The following is a 17,769-nucleotide window of genomic DNA, read 5'->3' as shown; positions in this document are numbered from 1 at the left end:
CAACAGCAGGGGGAGGTGGAGAAGCCCTGAGGGGAGATCAGGGCTGGTGCCAGGCGCTGGCAGCGAGTGGCAGCTCCAGCACCGGCAGCGTGTGCAAGTGGGGACAGTGGGGACAGTGGGGACAGCACCGGCAGCGGGTGTGAGTGCTGGCTGGGACCGTGGCAGGCAGGAGCAAAGAATTTTCAGTAACCACCAGAGGTTCGCCCCGATGACAGCAACGGGCACCCTGCCTTTGTCTGGCACCCCACTCACCTGCTCCACCATACCACCACAGCTAACGCCTGCCATGTTCCGTGCTCTGCCACCTGCAGCCGACGCCTGCCATGGTCTGTGCGCACCCCCTGGTGGTCAGTGCACATCATAACAACCGGTTGTTCAGTTGTTCCGCTGTTTGGTCTATTTGCATATTAGCCTTTTATTATATAGGATGGCATTTATTATGCTACACATTCTTTATAACTGACTTAGTCATTTGCCATTTTGCAGCTTATGTCCTGAAATATAAACATCCTGTGGAGAAAAATGACTTTAGATTATGAACTCTAATCAAATAATGGCTTAAAATGAGGTCCTATTCTGGAACCAAAGGAACTAAGAATGCAAAAATCAGAATTGTCCTGAGGTGAAAAGTGTGATTTGGCTTATAAGAGATATAGTATATTAATTACATCTTTTATCATTATTTATTTCTTAGACTAGAATCATTTATGGCTTTTTCAAGACAACATATTAATCAATGAGTACTACAATTTTCTGCATTTTTCTCATTTTAGCCTTTGAGATACTGGTAATTATCAGCCATTCTGCCCTTTTAAAGTCTAATTTTATTTTTAAAAATTATCTTATTACTTTGACTATGTAGAATTCCACCTAATGGACATAACAATTTTTGTACTTATTGTAGGGAGCAGTTATAGGGTTAAGCCTCAGACTGACCTGCTGGTAAAGCCACAAACAAGTCCCAGCTTAGAGGGCACAGCCCTCTTAGCATAATTAATCTTGATCTTGTCACTGCTCCCTAGATCTTTCCTGGGTAGCTAATGGGCTGTCGGAGGTGCAGCAAGTGCTGCCAAAACAAGTGAAACTTGTAAGAACACTAGTGACACAGTGCACGAAATTTGTGCACATTAAAAGGGGATTAATTAGAGGAAATAAATTAATATTGCTATTTGCCCTTTCTCTATAATAGAAGTGTCAGAGATTAAAGAAAATTAGTAAAATGTATATGAAGACCTTCCTCCTGTCAGAGTCTGGGGCTCACCACGGGACCCAGAGTCAAGTCCCCGCCCACCCACATGCACCTCAAAATCGCGTGAGACCCAGACCCGGCTGGCCCCCACCATTGGGCTAGATCTAGACCCAGCCAGTCCCACCCTTGTCAAGCCCTGCCAGGCAGTGGGCGTAGCCTCAGGTTCCCTGGCCCGGCACCAGGACGGGAGGCGTGGCCTGAGGTCCCCGCCCAGACCGGGGCAGGGGGGGTATGCCTTGAGGTCCTCCGTCAAGCCCTGCCAGGTGGGGGACATGGCCTGAGATCCCCCATCAAGCCCCACCAGGCAGGAGGGGCACAGCCTCAGGTCCCCCTGCCCAGCACCCAGAGGGGGGTGCAGCCTCAGGTCCCCCGTCAAGCCCCACTGGCAGGGGGGCGCAGCCTAAGGTCCCCCAGCCCAACACCAGGAGGGGGGTGCAGCCTCAGGTCCCCCGTCAATCCCCACTGGCAGGGGGACGCAGCCTCAGGTCCCCCATCAAGCCCCGCTGGACGGGAGCGCAGCCTGAGTTCCCCCGACCCAGCACTGGGGGGTGCACCTTGAGGTCCCCCGCCAAGCCCCGCTGGGTGGGGGGCATGGCCTGAGATCCCCTGTCAAGCCCTGCCGAGTGGGGGACACGGCCTGAGGTCCCCTGTCAAGCCCCACGGGGGTGGGGGAGGGTGTAGCCTCAGGTCCCTGCTGATTGCTCGTTAAGGCTCCTTATGGGAACTTGGCCTCAGCTGTGGGTGCATCCCTCTTTGTGACGGAGTGATGGTCAATTAGCATATTCCCTCTTTATTAGATAGGATTGTAAATTACCTTGTTTACCTTTGACTATAAAATAAAGCATCAGCCTGCAGTCTGGATCTGTTCTGTGGTCTCAGTCACGCACAGAAGATCCACCTAGACCAGCCGTGGGCAAACTACGGCCCGTGGGCCGGATCTGGCCCGTTTGGCTGTTCTATCCGGCCTGCGGAGCCGAAAGAGTGGAGGGTTCTCTTGCTCTCCCCTCTGCTCCTTCACCAGCAGCAGTGTTAACATGGCAACGTCGGGAAACACAGCCGCAGCTCCTTCTTCTGAGTGGGTGGATTTATATCCGCCCATTCAGTAGAAGGAACAACCTCTCAATCTTCCAGAGGCTCCTTGTAATGCCCGCGGATGTGTCCCCCGACATCACCCTGGGAATACGTAGACACGTTATCGTGGTGATGTAGGGAGACACGCCCCTGGAGAGCACAGTATCAGAGCATTAGCTAAAAAGGAGACCAACAACACTGTTCCCACTGAAGTTGATGTTTTAAAGACCAAAAACCTTTCAACCCAGTCTACATTGCCATCTACATCTACGTCCCGGGCATAATTTGGAAGTTGCACTAAAGAAAATGTTTAATTTACTGTTTACACATTTTGTTCTTTTCTATTTGTTTTAGTTTTAAATTATTTTATTATATTTAAGTTTAATTTGAAAGGCTTTTGTACCTTTCCTTTGTTAGGCAATTTTATTTTGCCTTTGCCATCTTCAATATAAGGTATGTTATTGTGCTATGATTCCTCCATTTTTTGAAGTTTCAAATTATAATAATTAGTGTTTACATTCTTCTTGTTAAAATGTTTGAAATGAATAAAACTATTGAAATAAAAAAAAAAGACCGTACCCTTTTATGTAATGATGTTTACTTTGAATTTATATTAGTTCACACAAACACTCCATCCATGCTTTTGTTCCGGCCCTCCGGTCCAGTTTAAGAACCCATTGTGGCCCTCGAGTCAAAAAGTTTGCCCACCCCTGACCTAGACCCAGCTTATTCTCTTTGTCTGTCTTTTCTTCATCCTTCGCCGGCCCTCCCTCAGGCTCGCCGAACCCTTGGCTGTGCTGGCGCAGCACAAGTGGCGCCCAACACTCAATGCCCAACGCCCAACGCGGGGCTGAGTTCGGCCCAAGTGGCACTCAATGCAGACCTGAGTGTGAGGGAACTGCAATTGTCAGGTGAAAGGAGGCCCCAAGGCATGCGCACGCAGTAAGTAAGGTAGGAGTGTAGTACTAGCTAGGTGTAAAACATGGGAAATTCAAGGTCGCAGGGAAAGAATGTATGCGTATCCATCCATGCTTAAGGCTATGCTCCAAGCAAAGGGCTGTTCTGTGAGGTATGAACAGCTTTTCAATTTTTTGGATTTTGTGAGTAAAACCTGCCCATGGTTTTCTGAGGAAGAAAAGGTAAATATAGAGGCATGGGAGAAGGTAGGAAAACAACTTCACGATCATTATATAGCTGAAGGTCCAGAGATTTGAAATGTCTGCCTCTACTGCCTAGAGCTCACTCCAGAAGGGGAGTGGAGGAATGTGGCAGGGGAATCAAGACAGATGGGGGAAGGTTGCCAAAGGCTTCCGACTCCACCATTGGCACCTCTGCCGCCTCCTCCAGTCCCTGGGGCTGCAGCTCCTGTGCTTCCTCCCAAATATGAGCAAGGATTGGAGGAAGCAAGGGAACAGCACCGGTGGGTTTGGAATGATGGGGGTGGAGATATGCTAAAGTATTGCCTCAGGGTATGGCCAATAGTCCTACCTTATGTCAGGATTTTGTGGCTGCAGCCATACATCCTATACGGAAAAAATATCCTAAGGCTTCTATTATTCATTATATGGATGACATTCTCTTAGCTCATAAAAATGAAATGCATCTAAATAATATCTATATAGATTTGCAGGATTCCCTGCATTGTGCTGGATTATGCACAGCACCCGAAAAAGTTCAAAGGACATTCCCTTTTTCTTATCTTGGCAGCATTATTGAGGGATAAACAATAAAACCTCAGAAAATTCAAATTTGGACTGACACTTTACTTACATTAAATGACTTCAAAAATTATTAGGAGATATTAACTGGGTTTGACCTGCTTTAAAATTAACCACTGCTGACTTAAGCCCTTTATTTCATATACTAAGGGGAGATTCATCTCCGTCATCCCCACACTGCTTGACAGAGGAAGCCAAGACAGCCTTATATAAAGTTGAGGATGCCTTAAGTTCAGCACAACTTACTAGAATTGATTACTCCCTTCCCTTACAGGTTTTAATTTCCCTACGACACATACACCCACTGGGGTCATTTGGCCAGCTCCTGGACTTGTTGAATGGCTATATTTGGCTCATTCTCCAACTAAGGTATTAACTCCTTTCCATGATTCGGTTTCCCAGCTAATAGCTCGAGCCCGCCTTTGAACAGGCCAATTAATGGGCCAAGACCCTGACCTTATTGTAGTGCCATTTACAGCTATACATCAAGACTGGCTCTGGCAACGATCAACAAATTGGCAAGTTGCACTTGCTAATTTCTCCATACAGGTTGGTAACCATTATCCAGCAAATAAGGTTTTACAATTTCTCTCAGTTACTATAGTGAAGTCACAACCTATACCTCAGGCATTAACCATTTTTACAGATGGATCCAGTTCTGGAAAAGCTGGATACTACTGCAGCAGAGGTGCAAAGGTCCTTCAAACCCCTTATATTTCAGCACAACGGGTAGAAATACAAGCTCTTATCTATGCCTTAACAGATTTTGCTACGGAGCCCATTAACGTATATAGTGATAGTGCCTATGTGGCAAGTATGGCCAAACTAACTGAAACGGCTACTATAGGGCACACTAATTCAGAGGAACTCTTTCATTTCTTTTTCAACCTTCAAAAAGTCATTAGAGAACGACAATTTCCCTGCTTTATTGGTCATATCCAATCTCATTCAGGTCTCCCTGATCCATTAGCTATAGGCAATGATGCTATTGATCGCCTCCTTGCTGTAATGCAAGAGGCTACCCCATTTTCTCTTGCCCAGTCCTCCCATGCTTTGCAGCATCAAAATGCTGCTGCCTTACACAAACAATTCCGTATTTCTAGGGAGCAAGCTCATCAAATTGTTAAGCAGTGCTCTCAGTGTGTAATTCATTGCCCTGTACAATCGTTGGGGGTTAATCCTAGGGGTCTTAAACCTGATCAAATTTGGCAAATGGATGTCACCCACATACCGGAATTTGGTAAGCATAGATGGGTACATGTTAATGTAGATACCTGCTCCCGCTTTATCTTTGTGACTCCCCAAATGGGAGAGAGTGCCAAGCATGTAATTAATCATTGCCTAGCTGCCTTTGTGGTACTAGGTCCTCCCTTAGAGCTAAAGACAGACAATGGACCCGCATACACTGCTTTTCAACATTTCTGTCAGCAATATCAAATTTTTCATAAAACTGGTATCCCTTACAACCCTCAAGGTCAAGCAATAGTGGAAAGAGCAAATCGTACTCTTAAAATGCAATTACTAAAACAGAAAGGGGGAGACGGATGTTATGTGTCACCTCAAAACAAACGCAGTCATGTTCTTTATACTTTAAATTTTTTGAATTGCGATGCAGAGGGTCATACAGCAGCCGAAAGGCATCGGGCCTCCTGTACAATAGCTTCCGCGGGGTTAGCCCGATGGAAGGATGCACAAACTGGACAATGGTTTGGACCAGATCCAGTAATGATGTGGGGAAGAGGTTGTGTTTGTATCTTTCCAGAAGGAGCAACGCAGCCAATTTGGGTGCCAGAGCATTACGTATGTCACCACAATGGACCCAGAGAAGCTCTTTGTCCCACTGTTCAAAAGACTGAGAGTTGCCCTGATGACAGCAAAGCGGAAAAGAAAGATGACAAAGACTATACAAAAGACCAAGGTGCCAACATGGTGTCAGCTGAAGAAGTTAACAACTGAAGCCCAGCAGATGGCAGAAAAGCAAGAAGTGGAAGCTACTCCCTCAATCATGTTTCTGGCCATGCTAGCATTGGTTAGCTGCCAGTCTTCTGCAAACTCTTGCACAGCCAAGTCCAAGGACTCTTGAGTGAATCAGCAAAATAAACTTTCGTTTAGTAGAAAAATGTTACTATAGTTTGATTTCTCTATTATTGTAGTGTTGCATTGGCATTGTTTTATTAATAACCATGTCTGGGTTTTACATTGGCATTGTTTTGTTATTGGGTTTTGCATTGCCATTGTTTTGTTAATATTTTAATAGTCAGAACTTTGTTCTTGATGTTTAAATTTTACTTCATTAGTAGCTTAAAATTAAAAGAAGGGCGAGATGTAGGGAGTGGTTATAGGGTTAAGCCTTGGACTGACCTGCTGGCAAAGCCGCAAACAAGTCCCAGCTTAGAGGGCACAGCCCTCTTAGCATAATTAAGCTTGATCTTGTCACTGCTCCCTAGATCTTTCCTGGGTAGCTAACTGTCGGAGGTGCAGCAAGTGCTGCCAAAACAAATGAAACTTATAAGAACATTGTAAATTACCTTGTTTACCTCTGACTATAAAATAAAGCATCAGCTTGCAGTCTGGATCTGTTCTGTGGTCTCAGTCATGCACAGAAGATCCACCAGGGGTGGGCAAACTTTTTGACTCGAGGGCCACAATGGGTTCTTAAACTGGACCGGAGGGCCGGAACAAAAGCATGGATGGAGTGTTTGTGTGAACTAATATAAATTCAAAGTAAAGGGGCGGAGGGGAGAGCAAGAGAACCGGATAGAACAGCCGGATCCAGCCCGCGGGCCGTAGTTTGCCCACGGCTGACCTAGACCCAGCTTATTCTCTTTGTCTGTCTTTTCTTCATCCTTCGCCAGCCCTCCCTCAGGCTCGCCGAACCCTTGGCTGTGCTGGCGCAGCACACTTATGAACACTGCCATTTCCTTAGAGATGACTTGTTGAGTAGAGTAACGCTATGATTTTAAAGCTTGCAGTAAAAATGCCAAACTACTTTGGAACCAGTTTATTCTTACCTGTGCTAAGTAGAAATGTGAAGGAGTTAAGATTTCTTATCTGATAATTTGCTGATAGCACTTTTTTATTCCATTCTTTATTTTAACTCATGTTCTATACCTTTTGATCAAACAAGTTCATGGTGAAAATTAAAATTTCAAATTTCTTTTAAGGAACTCTTAAGAGTAAATAATATTTCATAAGTGGAAAAGAAAGGCTTAACATTTGGGAAAACTTTGTTCAACATAGTAGTAATTGGGTGTAAAAGATAAATTATGTCAAAATGAGAATATGTTATAATTAGAAATAAAAAGCTAAAGGATATTTTTTTCCCATTAAGTAATATAACTGGAACTCTTTACTAAGAAACATGGCTTTTATAAATGCATGGTCTGATCATTTTACTCACAGTCAGTATTTAATAGCTTATGAACATTTTCCTCATTTCTGATAATAAATTTTAAATTACAGAAATTGCCCAATAGCTTTAATTTAAAAATGAAAGTAGACGTTGAAATAAATTTGAAATTTTATAAGGAATAAAAGAGAAAAATATTTCATTGAAAGGAAGAAAATATTTGTAACTCAACAACAAAAAGACCCAATTTAACCAACCCAATTCAGAAATGTGAAAGGGTTTAAATAAACATTTCTATAAAAAAGATATACAAGTAGTCAATAAGCACATGAAAATATGCTGAGCATCATTAATCAGTAGGCATATGCAAATCAAAACCATAATAAGATACCACTTCACACATACTACGATGGCTATATTTTTTTAAAAAAAGGACAGTAACAAGTGTTGTCAAGGATATGAATAAAGTATAATTATCTTTCCTTCCTGGTGGGAATTTAAAATGGTGCAATCATATTGGAAAACAATTTGGCAGTTCCTTAAAAAGTTAAACACAGAATTACCATAGAACCCAACAATTCCACCAGATATATACCTAAGAGAACTGAAAACATATGTTCACATAACAACTTATACACAAATGTTCATAGCAGCATTATTCATAGTAGCACAAAAGTGGAAACAACCCAAATGTCCATCAACTGATGAATGGATAAATAAAAGGTGGTACACATCCAAACACTGGAATATTATATAAAAAAGGAATAAAGGGCCCTGGCCAGTTTTCTCAGTGGTTAGAGTGTCGGCCCGAAGGTTCATGGGTTGGATTCTTGGTCAAGGGCATTTATCTCGGTTGCAGGTTCCTCAACCCTGGTAGGGGCACGTGCGGGAGGCAGCCAGCCGATATGTCTCTCTCATGTTGATGTTTCTCTTCCTCGTCACTCTAGAAATCAATGGGAAAAATATCCTCGGGTGAAGATTTAAAAAAAAAAAGGAATAAAATTCCAAAGAAAGGAACTAAGTATTAATATATTCTACAATGTAGATAAACCTTGAAAACATTATGCTAAATGAAAGAAGCCGGACATAGGAAAAAAGGTCATATGTTGTATAATTTCATTTACATGAAATGTCTATAATAGGCAAACCCATAAACAAAAAGTAAATAAGTGGTTGCCTAGGACTGGAGAAAGGGGACATGGAGAATGACTGCTAATGGATATGGAGTTTCTTCATGGAGTGATGAAGATGTTTTGTAATTAGATAGCTAGTGGTGATGGTTATGCAACCTTGTGAATATACTAGCACCAATGAATTGTACACATTAAAAAGGTGATTTTTATGGTATGCAATTATATCCCCTTTAAAAAAAAAAAAAAAAAGGAAGCCCAATCTACATTTCATATCAATCTCACTTCCTATTCTGCCTCACACCTGGAAACTATCTAAACTCACCATTGGCCACAGCATAATGTTTCCATTCCCAAAGTGAGGTAAGTACTAAAATTACTTATAACTCTTTACTCTGCATACTTTATGAAGGTTATTCTTCTGATCAAATGTTGATTCTCTAAAACCTCTTTTCTGACCTTACTGCCTAAAGTCCTCTCCCTAAACTTTTTTCCATTGAACTACAAAATTGCTATGACTTGAATAGTACAATTATTCTGCTGTCAGAATCATGAATGGGGGAAAACATGGATTTTAAATTCAGACAGAAAAATTCAAATCCTCATTTTGACTTTTTTGCTGTATATAACTTTGGGGAAGTTACTTAACCATCTGCTCATATGTAATATGGCAGTAACATCTCTTTGGAAGTGTAAGAATTCAATGAGATAATGTATGTAAAATGCCTGGTCAAAGTAATTTTTCTATTAATGTCAGTTCACTCCTCCTGTTTTGTAAAATGGATGAAGTTGATAGTATCCCCAAATGGGCAGGTATTATGCCCCCATCTGAAACCTGTCCTCAAGCAGGACAGAATTCATGACATCTAGGGACATCTCAAGGGCACAAGTGGTAAACAGGGGGCAAATGGGCATTTTAATTGGGAACCTGACTCCCAACCTACTGCAATTCACAGGGTCATTATGTCAGTCTCTGCGGATCTCTAGGCAGGGAGACGGGTGTTTGACAAGAGAATGAAAAGGCACACTGCTCCAATGACCACAAATGGAATTCATTACAAATAAACATACGTTTCTGGGAAAGAATGTGGAGATCTGTTATGAAGAAGAGCTGGGAAGCCTGAGCCACAAAGCTAACACTAATTTTTTACACAGGAAGTAAAATTACAATCTCGCCACTTCCACCACTGATGATGAGTTAAAATGGTAAGGACATAACTGAGTCTATTATAGTGTGGAAACTTGCTGCCTATCATCAGAGCCTCCCCCTCCCCTTCCCTTTTGTTTTACACAAGCATTTACACATATACTCAAAACTGAGCCAATTAAGAAGAAATTAATGTAGACTGCAGGTAACCAAGGCTCTCCCTAATCAAAAACATTTCTGAGTGTGTGAGCACCACAATTGCCATAGCTAGCATCTAAATATTGCTGTGTGCATAATATACACAATATGTACACCAACTGAGAGTTAATGGTGATATTTGGAGAGATTTAAAGCACACATGGCAACATGTTAACGTCTATTAGAATTAGACCTGTGTGATAGTATACAAGTATTGTTATATTATTTTTGATATAGTTCTAAGTGTTTGAAATAGTTCATAATAATAAAGAACTCTGTAGATTAGAATTAAAAGGAAAATAAATAAATAAACAAATATTGCTGTGTGGATCAGGGGTCCTGAGTCTAAAGGAAAACAAAATTTATTAAGTACTAATTCAAATGATATTTCCAATTCTTCATTAGTCCTGATTACTGTAACATTCAAATCCCTTTACAAAGTAGTCCAGTGACCCTCCCAACCTCATCTCCTAGCATGCCTCATTCTCCTTTCATAATACAAAATATCTGCACAATGAATACAGTATTTCCAAAATAGCAATTTTTTTAATGCCTTTTGGCCTCATTCCTCTACCTGAAATGCCTTATTCCCCCTAATCTCCTAATTCACCTAGTGAACTTCTATTCTTCAAGTCCAGCTCAGATGTCTCTCTTTGTTTAACCCTTCCCAACTCCCTATCCTAGGCAAAATTAGTTATACCCCCGCTGTTCCCTCATGGTGGCCAAAGGATAGCATGAAGGCCTTGTATTTTTTTTTAATGATAAAGATGAAAATTTTGCTCATTTAGTTTTGTCACTAATAATATTTCACAAAGTTTTCAGTTTTCACAAAGTGATACTTTCAATTAGTAGAGCTTGTCTACTCTAGTGGATTTCAAGTTTATATTTGTCATATAATCCTTTGCTTTAACTAAAATCTCAGAAAGAAGCTCAATAGGTATACAAGAAATAAAATCAGAGTTGCTCTGGTTGTCATAATATACAGAGGATCCAAAGTTATCTCCGACTTGGATCTTCCCACCGTTGGCCCTGAGGATGGCCCATGGCACCACAAGTCCCAATCCAAACCCCGCTCCCCTTTTTATAAATTAGAAAACCTCAGTCAAGAGAAGGGACATGTGGTTTTCAAGAGCATACAACAATTTAGTATTATGGCTAGGATCTAGGTCTCCTGCCTTCCTACTCTTGGGGGCGGAGAAGCCGGGGAGCTATAAGAAAACTGATGAGAGAGAATTAGAGGCTTGGCTAGCCTTAAAAATTCTATGGAAGCTTCTTCTGTCAGCCTGCCAGCTGAAGCAAAGGATGTGTCAGTATAATATCTACCTTGAGACAGTCTTAATGACCAGCTGCTAAGAGATTCAATGGGGAGACAGGGAGGGCACAAGGTAGGGGGAGATGCCGGGTTTAGAGGGGGAAGGGGAAGAGAGAAGGGGAAGATGAAGAGAGAAGGGAGAAGAGGTAATGGAGTGGGGGAGAGGGAAGAGGGAAGAGGGAAGAGGGGAGAGGGGAGAGGGGAGAGGGGAGAGGGGAGAGGGGAAGGAAGACAAACGGGAGGGAGGGAGGGAGGGAGGGAGGGAGGGAGGGAGGGAGGGAGGGAGGGAGGGAAGAAAATACTTCATTGACAAACAGTAGTTTCCATGTAAGCAAATCAGCAAGTAAATTGCTGAAAGACAAGGCAATTTTTTCACATAACATATTTATAAACAAACGTTAGGGAAAACATTCAACCTTACCTGTACTAATAGAAATATATATTAAAATAGTTAAATACAGCTTTTATAACTACATATTAACACTTAAAAAGATACTAATACTGTGTGCTGGAAAGTGAGGTGAAAATGGTTGATAAACTTCAAACTGGAAAACCCTTTTATAGAAAGCAGTATAGCAGTATCTATCAAAAGCTACCTAACATCATAATCTTTGATCAAGTAGTTCCTTTCCTGAAAATTGAGAATGCCTATGGTTTTACTATGTTAATAATGGTAAAAATTGGAAGTCAACGTAAGTTCTCTAATAGAAATATAATTGAATAAATCATGGTACAACAACTATGAAAAAATATAATTATTAGGACTATGTAACAATATGTAAAAATTATTTAGAAGTGAAAAAACAACATGAAATTATAGCTAGATAACAATCACAATTATGTAAAAATACGTTTGCATATGGACAAATATTGCAAGAGAATATAGAAAAATGTGAAAGCAGTTGCTTTATTGCTATGGTAAAATTATGAGAGAAACATGCTCTATTTAAAACTTCCTTTAATCATGTTAATATAACAATAAATCACACTTTATTACACTGCTTGCTTAATTACCTATCTTGCCAACTAAACTATATACTTTGTGAAGACAGAGCAATGTCTCCTGTTCTGAAGATTATAGCACCAGTTCCTATTGAATAATTCATGAAAGAACAAATGAAATATGTGGGAAACCTCAAAATAAATGAATACCCCCCAAGAAAAGGAGGGGATATGAACCATTAAAAACAAAGTGTTGATCTCTAGGTGCCAGTTTCTAAGCTTTAACTATGGGGAAAAAACAAATCAACCCATTAAAATGTCTCCGGGAAATCTTTCTTCCCAGAAGACTACTGCCCGAACCTTAGCTCCTAAACAATCTGAAGAGGGTCCTGGGAACTAGGCATAGCAGCAGGGTACTCCCAGGATTTTCAGGAACACCTGGAGTTAGAAAGGAAAAGAGCTTCATATCCTTTTCCAACCCCAAACTCATTGCCTTTTGACTCTCAGAACCTTCCATATAACTATAGCTGGAAGTAAAGGAAGTGTAGGGTGTAGGAAGAGAGCCTGGCTATATGAAGACAGAAAGGGAGGGAGGGAGGGAGGGAGGGAGAAAGAGAGAGAGGAAGAAAAGAAGAAAATAGGTCAGCAGGGAACATCTCTTTAGTAGGAACTTAAGTCTGAAACTACCCTGAGCTCTGGCTAAGAAATAAATTTCCAGGTGCAAAGGAAAATAAGGAATTGAGCTCTAGAGTGAAAAATCTCCTTTCTTGACAACTTCAATTCAGTCTGAAATATACCAGATGCACCAAAGGACTCTAAGTCATGAAAGTATTATAAGCATTAACAAAAACACATAGGGAAAAGAGACAACCTTTAAGTTATTTTTCAACCAACCTACGCAGCACCTGTCACAGACCATACAGGCTCTTTTCAGCTTAAGCAATTTTTTAGCCATCTTTGGTGCTTTTAAGTAAAAGTATCATAATTGACTAATGTAAGCTTGGAAAGACGTTTAGCTGCATGGAGAAAAGGGGCACTGAGTAAGGATAAAAGTGTAGAGAGAGAAGAATCTAGATTTTACATGCAGCTCTACCTATTTTATGTTATAACTTTAAGCAAATCACAGTCTTGCTGAGCCTTGCTTTTCTTGGTTTCCTGTTTCCTAATCAACACAGGAAATTACACCAACTTAACTGACAAGGTTAAGGTAATAATTAAGTGAGATGATACATGTAAGTCAAAGTATATAATAAATTATGAAGCTTTACTTAAATAAATGACCTTAATACGAATCACAAATGCTACAATTTCCTTTGAGGGTCAAAGTGAAGTTGAATGCATTTTCATCTGGAAACTAAAGGAAAATCAGTCTCATCCCACTTTGCTAAATCAACTAATTTATTCATTCAAAGAGTAGACTTTTGCCCTAGCCAGTTTGGCTCAGTGATTAGAGCAGTGGTTCTCAACCTTTCTAATGCCGCGACTCTTTAATACAGTTCCTCATGTTGTGGTGACCCCAACTACAAAATTATTTTCGTTGCTACTTCATAACTGTAATTTTGCTACTGTTAATGAATCGGAAAACACAGATACTTACATTACGATTCATAACAGTAGCAAAATTACAGTTATGAAGTAGCAACGAAAATAATTTTATGGTTGGGGGTCACCACAACATGAGGAACTGTATTAAAGGGTCGCGGCATTAGAAAGGTTGAGAACCACTGGATTAGAGCATGGGCCTGCAAACCAAAAAGTCCCAGGTTCGATTCCGGTCAAGGGCACATACCTTGGTTGGGTTTCAGGCTCCTCCCCAGCCAGTGGCCTGGTCAAAGCATGTGCAGGAGGCAATTAATCGAAGTGTTTCTCTCACATTGATATTTCTCTCTGATTTTCCCTCTCGCTTCCACTCTCTCTAAAAAAATCAATGTAAAAATATCCTCAGGTGAGGATTAAAAAGAAACAAAACAGAGTAGACTTTTCATGTAGGCCAGGGGTCCTCAAACTACGGCCCGAGGGCCACATGTGGCCCGCCGAGGACATTTATCCGGCCCGCCGGGTGTTTTTGCCGCCGCTGCCTGTCCTGCTTAGCAGCCGACTCGTCCCGGGCCCGCAGTGTGCATGTGTGGAATGTGCGCCGCACTCTCCGACTCCCCTCCTTCTCTCTGTCTCTGGACTCCTCCTCTCAGTCTCGGGTGTGATCGGACAAGTCACGAGCTTGCCTGTGCAGAGCCTGCTGCTGCCTGAGGACCAAGGTAAGAACAAGTTAGGATTTTTTTTTTTTTTTAAGTTAGGTGGTCTATTTTTTTTTTTTTATTTTGCAGTTAGTAGGGCCTTTTTTTTGCGGTTAAGGGGGGCCTTTTTTTTCCTAAAGTTAGGAGGTCTTTTTTTTGCAGATAGGGGGCGCCTTTTTTGAAGTTAGGAGAGCCTTTTTTTTAAAAGTTGGTTAGTTGGTTGGGAGTGGTTTCTAGGGGGCGTTGCATCACAGTGATAACGCAAATAGCACTCAGTGCTAATGCAAATTGTCAGTGCTCAGAGGTAATGCAAATGGTCAGCACTCAGAAGTAATGCAAATAGTCAGTGCTCAGTGGTAATGATAATTGTAAGTGCTCAGTGTTAATGCAAATGGTCAGCGGTCAGTGTTATCGCAAATGGTCAGCGGTCAGTGTTAATGCAAATTGTCAGTGCTCAGTGTTATCGCATGGGGGCCCCAAACTGGTAATCTGCCTAGGGCCCCATGGGAACTTAATCCGGCTCTGCAGACAGGAGTAGGAAACCCAATTTAATTGACAGTAAGTGCATTTATATTTTGATTGCTATTCAGTTGTGTGATGTTGTATGTTGTGTGCTGTGTAAGCCCCGGTTCACACTGTTGCGATCTCTGAGCAGTGCGAGTTCAGCCATATGCTTGTATGGCTGAACTCGCATTAGATTCGGAAGAAAAAAGGCATACATGCCTTCTTTTTTCCTGCAGTGGAATCTGATTGCATGGGTCTTCTCACCCATGTGATCAGATTCCTGTGCGAGTTCACAGATCGCAGTGCGGTTCGCACAGGGTAGTGTGAACTGGAAAGGTGGTGAAGGAACAGGCTCTGTAATCGTGCCGGTTCCCGCACCGCACCAGTGTGAGCCTGAGGTAAAAGCAGAGTTCCACCAATATGGGCACTGGTGAGGCTGAAATGATGTGGACTGGCAAGGCTGCATTGATGGACACTGATCAGACTGCATTGATAGGCACTGATCAGACTGCATTGATGGACAGTGCAGTCTATATGTCTCTGTGTGGGCAAAGTTATTGCTGGTATATTGTTTTTGTAGTGCTGTATATATATATATATTGGTATTTTACTAATAGCAATTTGGAATCCCTAGGAAACAATGATATCAAGAAAGAGAAAAATTGACTCGGAGTGTAGGATATTCAAAGAACAGTGGACTTATGATTACTTTTTCATGCAGTACAAGGAAAGAGCTGTGTGTTTGATATGCCAGAATATAGTGTCTGTGTTCAAAGAATGCATTTGCATCGACACTATCAAACTCAACATAAAGATAAATATGATTGTTTGGTTGGAGAAGTGAGAAAAGATAAAATATTAAAACTGAAAAATACATTGACAACTCAGCAAAATACTTTTATGAAGCAGAAGCAGCTAAATATTTCATCACTGCGAGCAAGTTTTCAAGTTGCCAAGCTAATAGCGTGCACTGGCAGACCATTCGTGGAGGGAGAATTTGTTAAAGAATGCCTTCTTTCTGTTGCCAAAGAGATGTGTCCAGAGAAGGCCGATTTATTTAGTACAGTGAGTCTTTCAGGACCTACAATTACACCAAGAATTGAAGAAATGGGAGACAATTTGCATCAGCATTTGCAAAACTCCACAAAAAAACTTTCCTATTTTTCCTTGGCACTAGACGAAAGTAATGATGTTCGTGATTCTGCACAACTTCTAATTTTTATTCGTGGGACGAATGACTATTTCGAAGTCACAGAAGAGCTTGCTGCACTGCAAAGCATCAAAGGAACAACTACAGGAGAGGATATCTATGAAAAGGTTTGCCAAACTGTGAATGGTTTGGAGCTGGACTGGGCTAAACTAGCCAGTGTGACAACTGATGGTGCTCCTAGCATGGTGGGGTCTAAGAAAGGAGTAATTGCTCGCATTAACCAAGAGATGGACAAACATAACCATTCTCATCCAATAGCCATACACTGCCTCATCCACCAACAAGCGCTGTGTAGTAAATCTGTGTAGTCCCACTGAAGTGGGACTCTGTTATGAAAATTGTGGTATCTTGTGTTAACTTCATTAGAGCTAATGCACTAAACCACAGACAATTTCAGGAATTTCTGTCTGAGCTAAATGTTGCCTATGAAGATGTTCTGTACCACACAGAAGAATGTTGGCTGAGTCGAGGGGGAGTTTTGAAACATTTCTATGACTTACTTGCACAGATTACAGCTTTTCTGCTTTCAAAAAACAAAAAAGTACCAGAGCTCAATGATGCAGAATGGAAATGGCACCTTGCCTTTCTGATAGATGTAACAGAGCTACTCAACAGTTTCAATGTGCAACTTCAAGGAAAGAGGAAGCTCATCTGTGATATGCAATCACATGTGAAAGCATTTGAAGTAAAATTAGGCCTCCTCATCAAACAAGTGAAGGAGGAAAATTTCTGCCATCTCCCCACAACTCAAAATCTGTTAGCAGAAAAACCATTGGTTGCATTCCCAAACAAAACATGTGTGGATTCACTGAAAAGTTGCAAAAGGAGTTCCAATTTAGATTTAAAGAGCTTCATCTCCATGAACAGGACATACAGCTTTTCCGTAACCCATTTTCTATTGACATTGAAAATGTGGATACAATTTACCAAATGGAACTGGCTGAACTGCAGAATTGTGACTCTCTGAAAGACGCATTCAAGTCAAGCAGCCTTCCTAATTTCTATGCATCTCTCCCCTCTGAGACATATCCTAATCTCAGGAACCATGCACTCAAAATGGCAACCATCTTTGGCAGCACTTATGTCTGTGAACAGACTTTTTCCAGAATGAAACATCTGAAATCTCCAACCAGATCTAGACTAACTGATGCACACTTGCATCACTTGTTACGACTAGCAGTAACAAATATGGAACCGGACATTGACCATCTCATTAGCCAAAAGCAGGCCCATAGTTCCCATTGAAATACTGGTAACTTTGTTAACTTTACTTGTTCTTCATTTTAAATATTGTATTTGTTCCCGTTTTGTTTTTTTACTTCAAAATAAGATATGTGCAGTGTGCATAGGAATTTGTTCATAGTTGTTGTTTTTTTAAACTATAGTCCGGCCCTCCAACGGTCTGAGGGACAGTGAACTGGCCCCCTATTTAAAAAGTTTGAGGACCCCTGTCATAATGGAACGTTTATTGAATATTTCTCATGTGCCTGTCACCAGGTTAGACATTTATTTCAATTGATTCTCATAAGAACCCTTTGAGATATTTTATCTCCTTTTTATAAAGAAACTGAAATTAAGAGAAAACAAATTGCCCAAGATCAAACATGTGTCTAGTCACGCAGGGGTGGGCAAACTTTTTGACTCGAGGGCCACAATGGGTTCTTAAACTGGACCGGAGGGCCGGAACAAAAGCATGGATGGAGTG

The 17,769-nt window shown here is 41.4% G+C and overlaps 1 protein-coding gene across 4 annotated transcripts in view; it reads right to left on the bottom strand.

Annotated features, from left to right (window-relative positions):
- Positions 1 to 17,769, bottom strand: part of SYN2 (synapsin II) — a 180,255-nt gene that overhangs the window by 148,363 nt on the left and 14,123 nt on the right. The gene's annotated exons all lie outside the window — the stretch shown is intronic.

The sequence above is a fragment of the Plecotus auritus genome, assembly GCF_963455305.1.
Source record: "Plecotus auritus genome assembly, chromosome: 6".
NCBI lineage: Eukaryota > Metazoa > Chordata > Mammalia > Chiroptera > Vespertilionidae > Plecotus > Plecotus auritus.
Note: the sequence above shows the minus strand (reverse complement) of the source record. Positions and strands in the feature narration are given on the sequence as shown.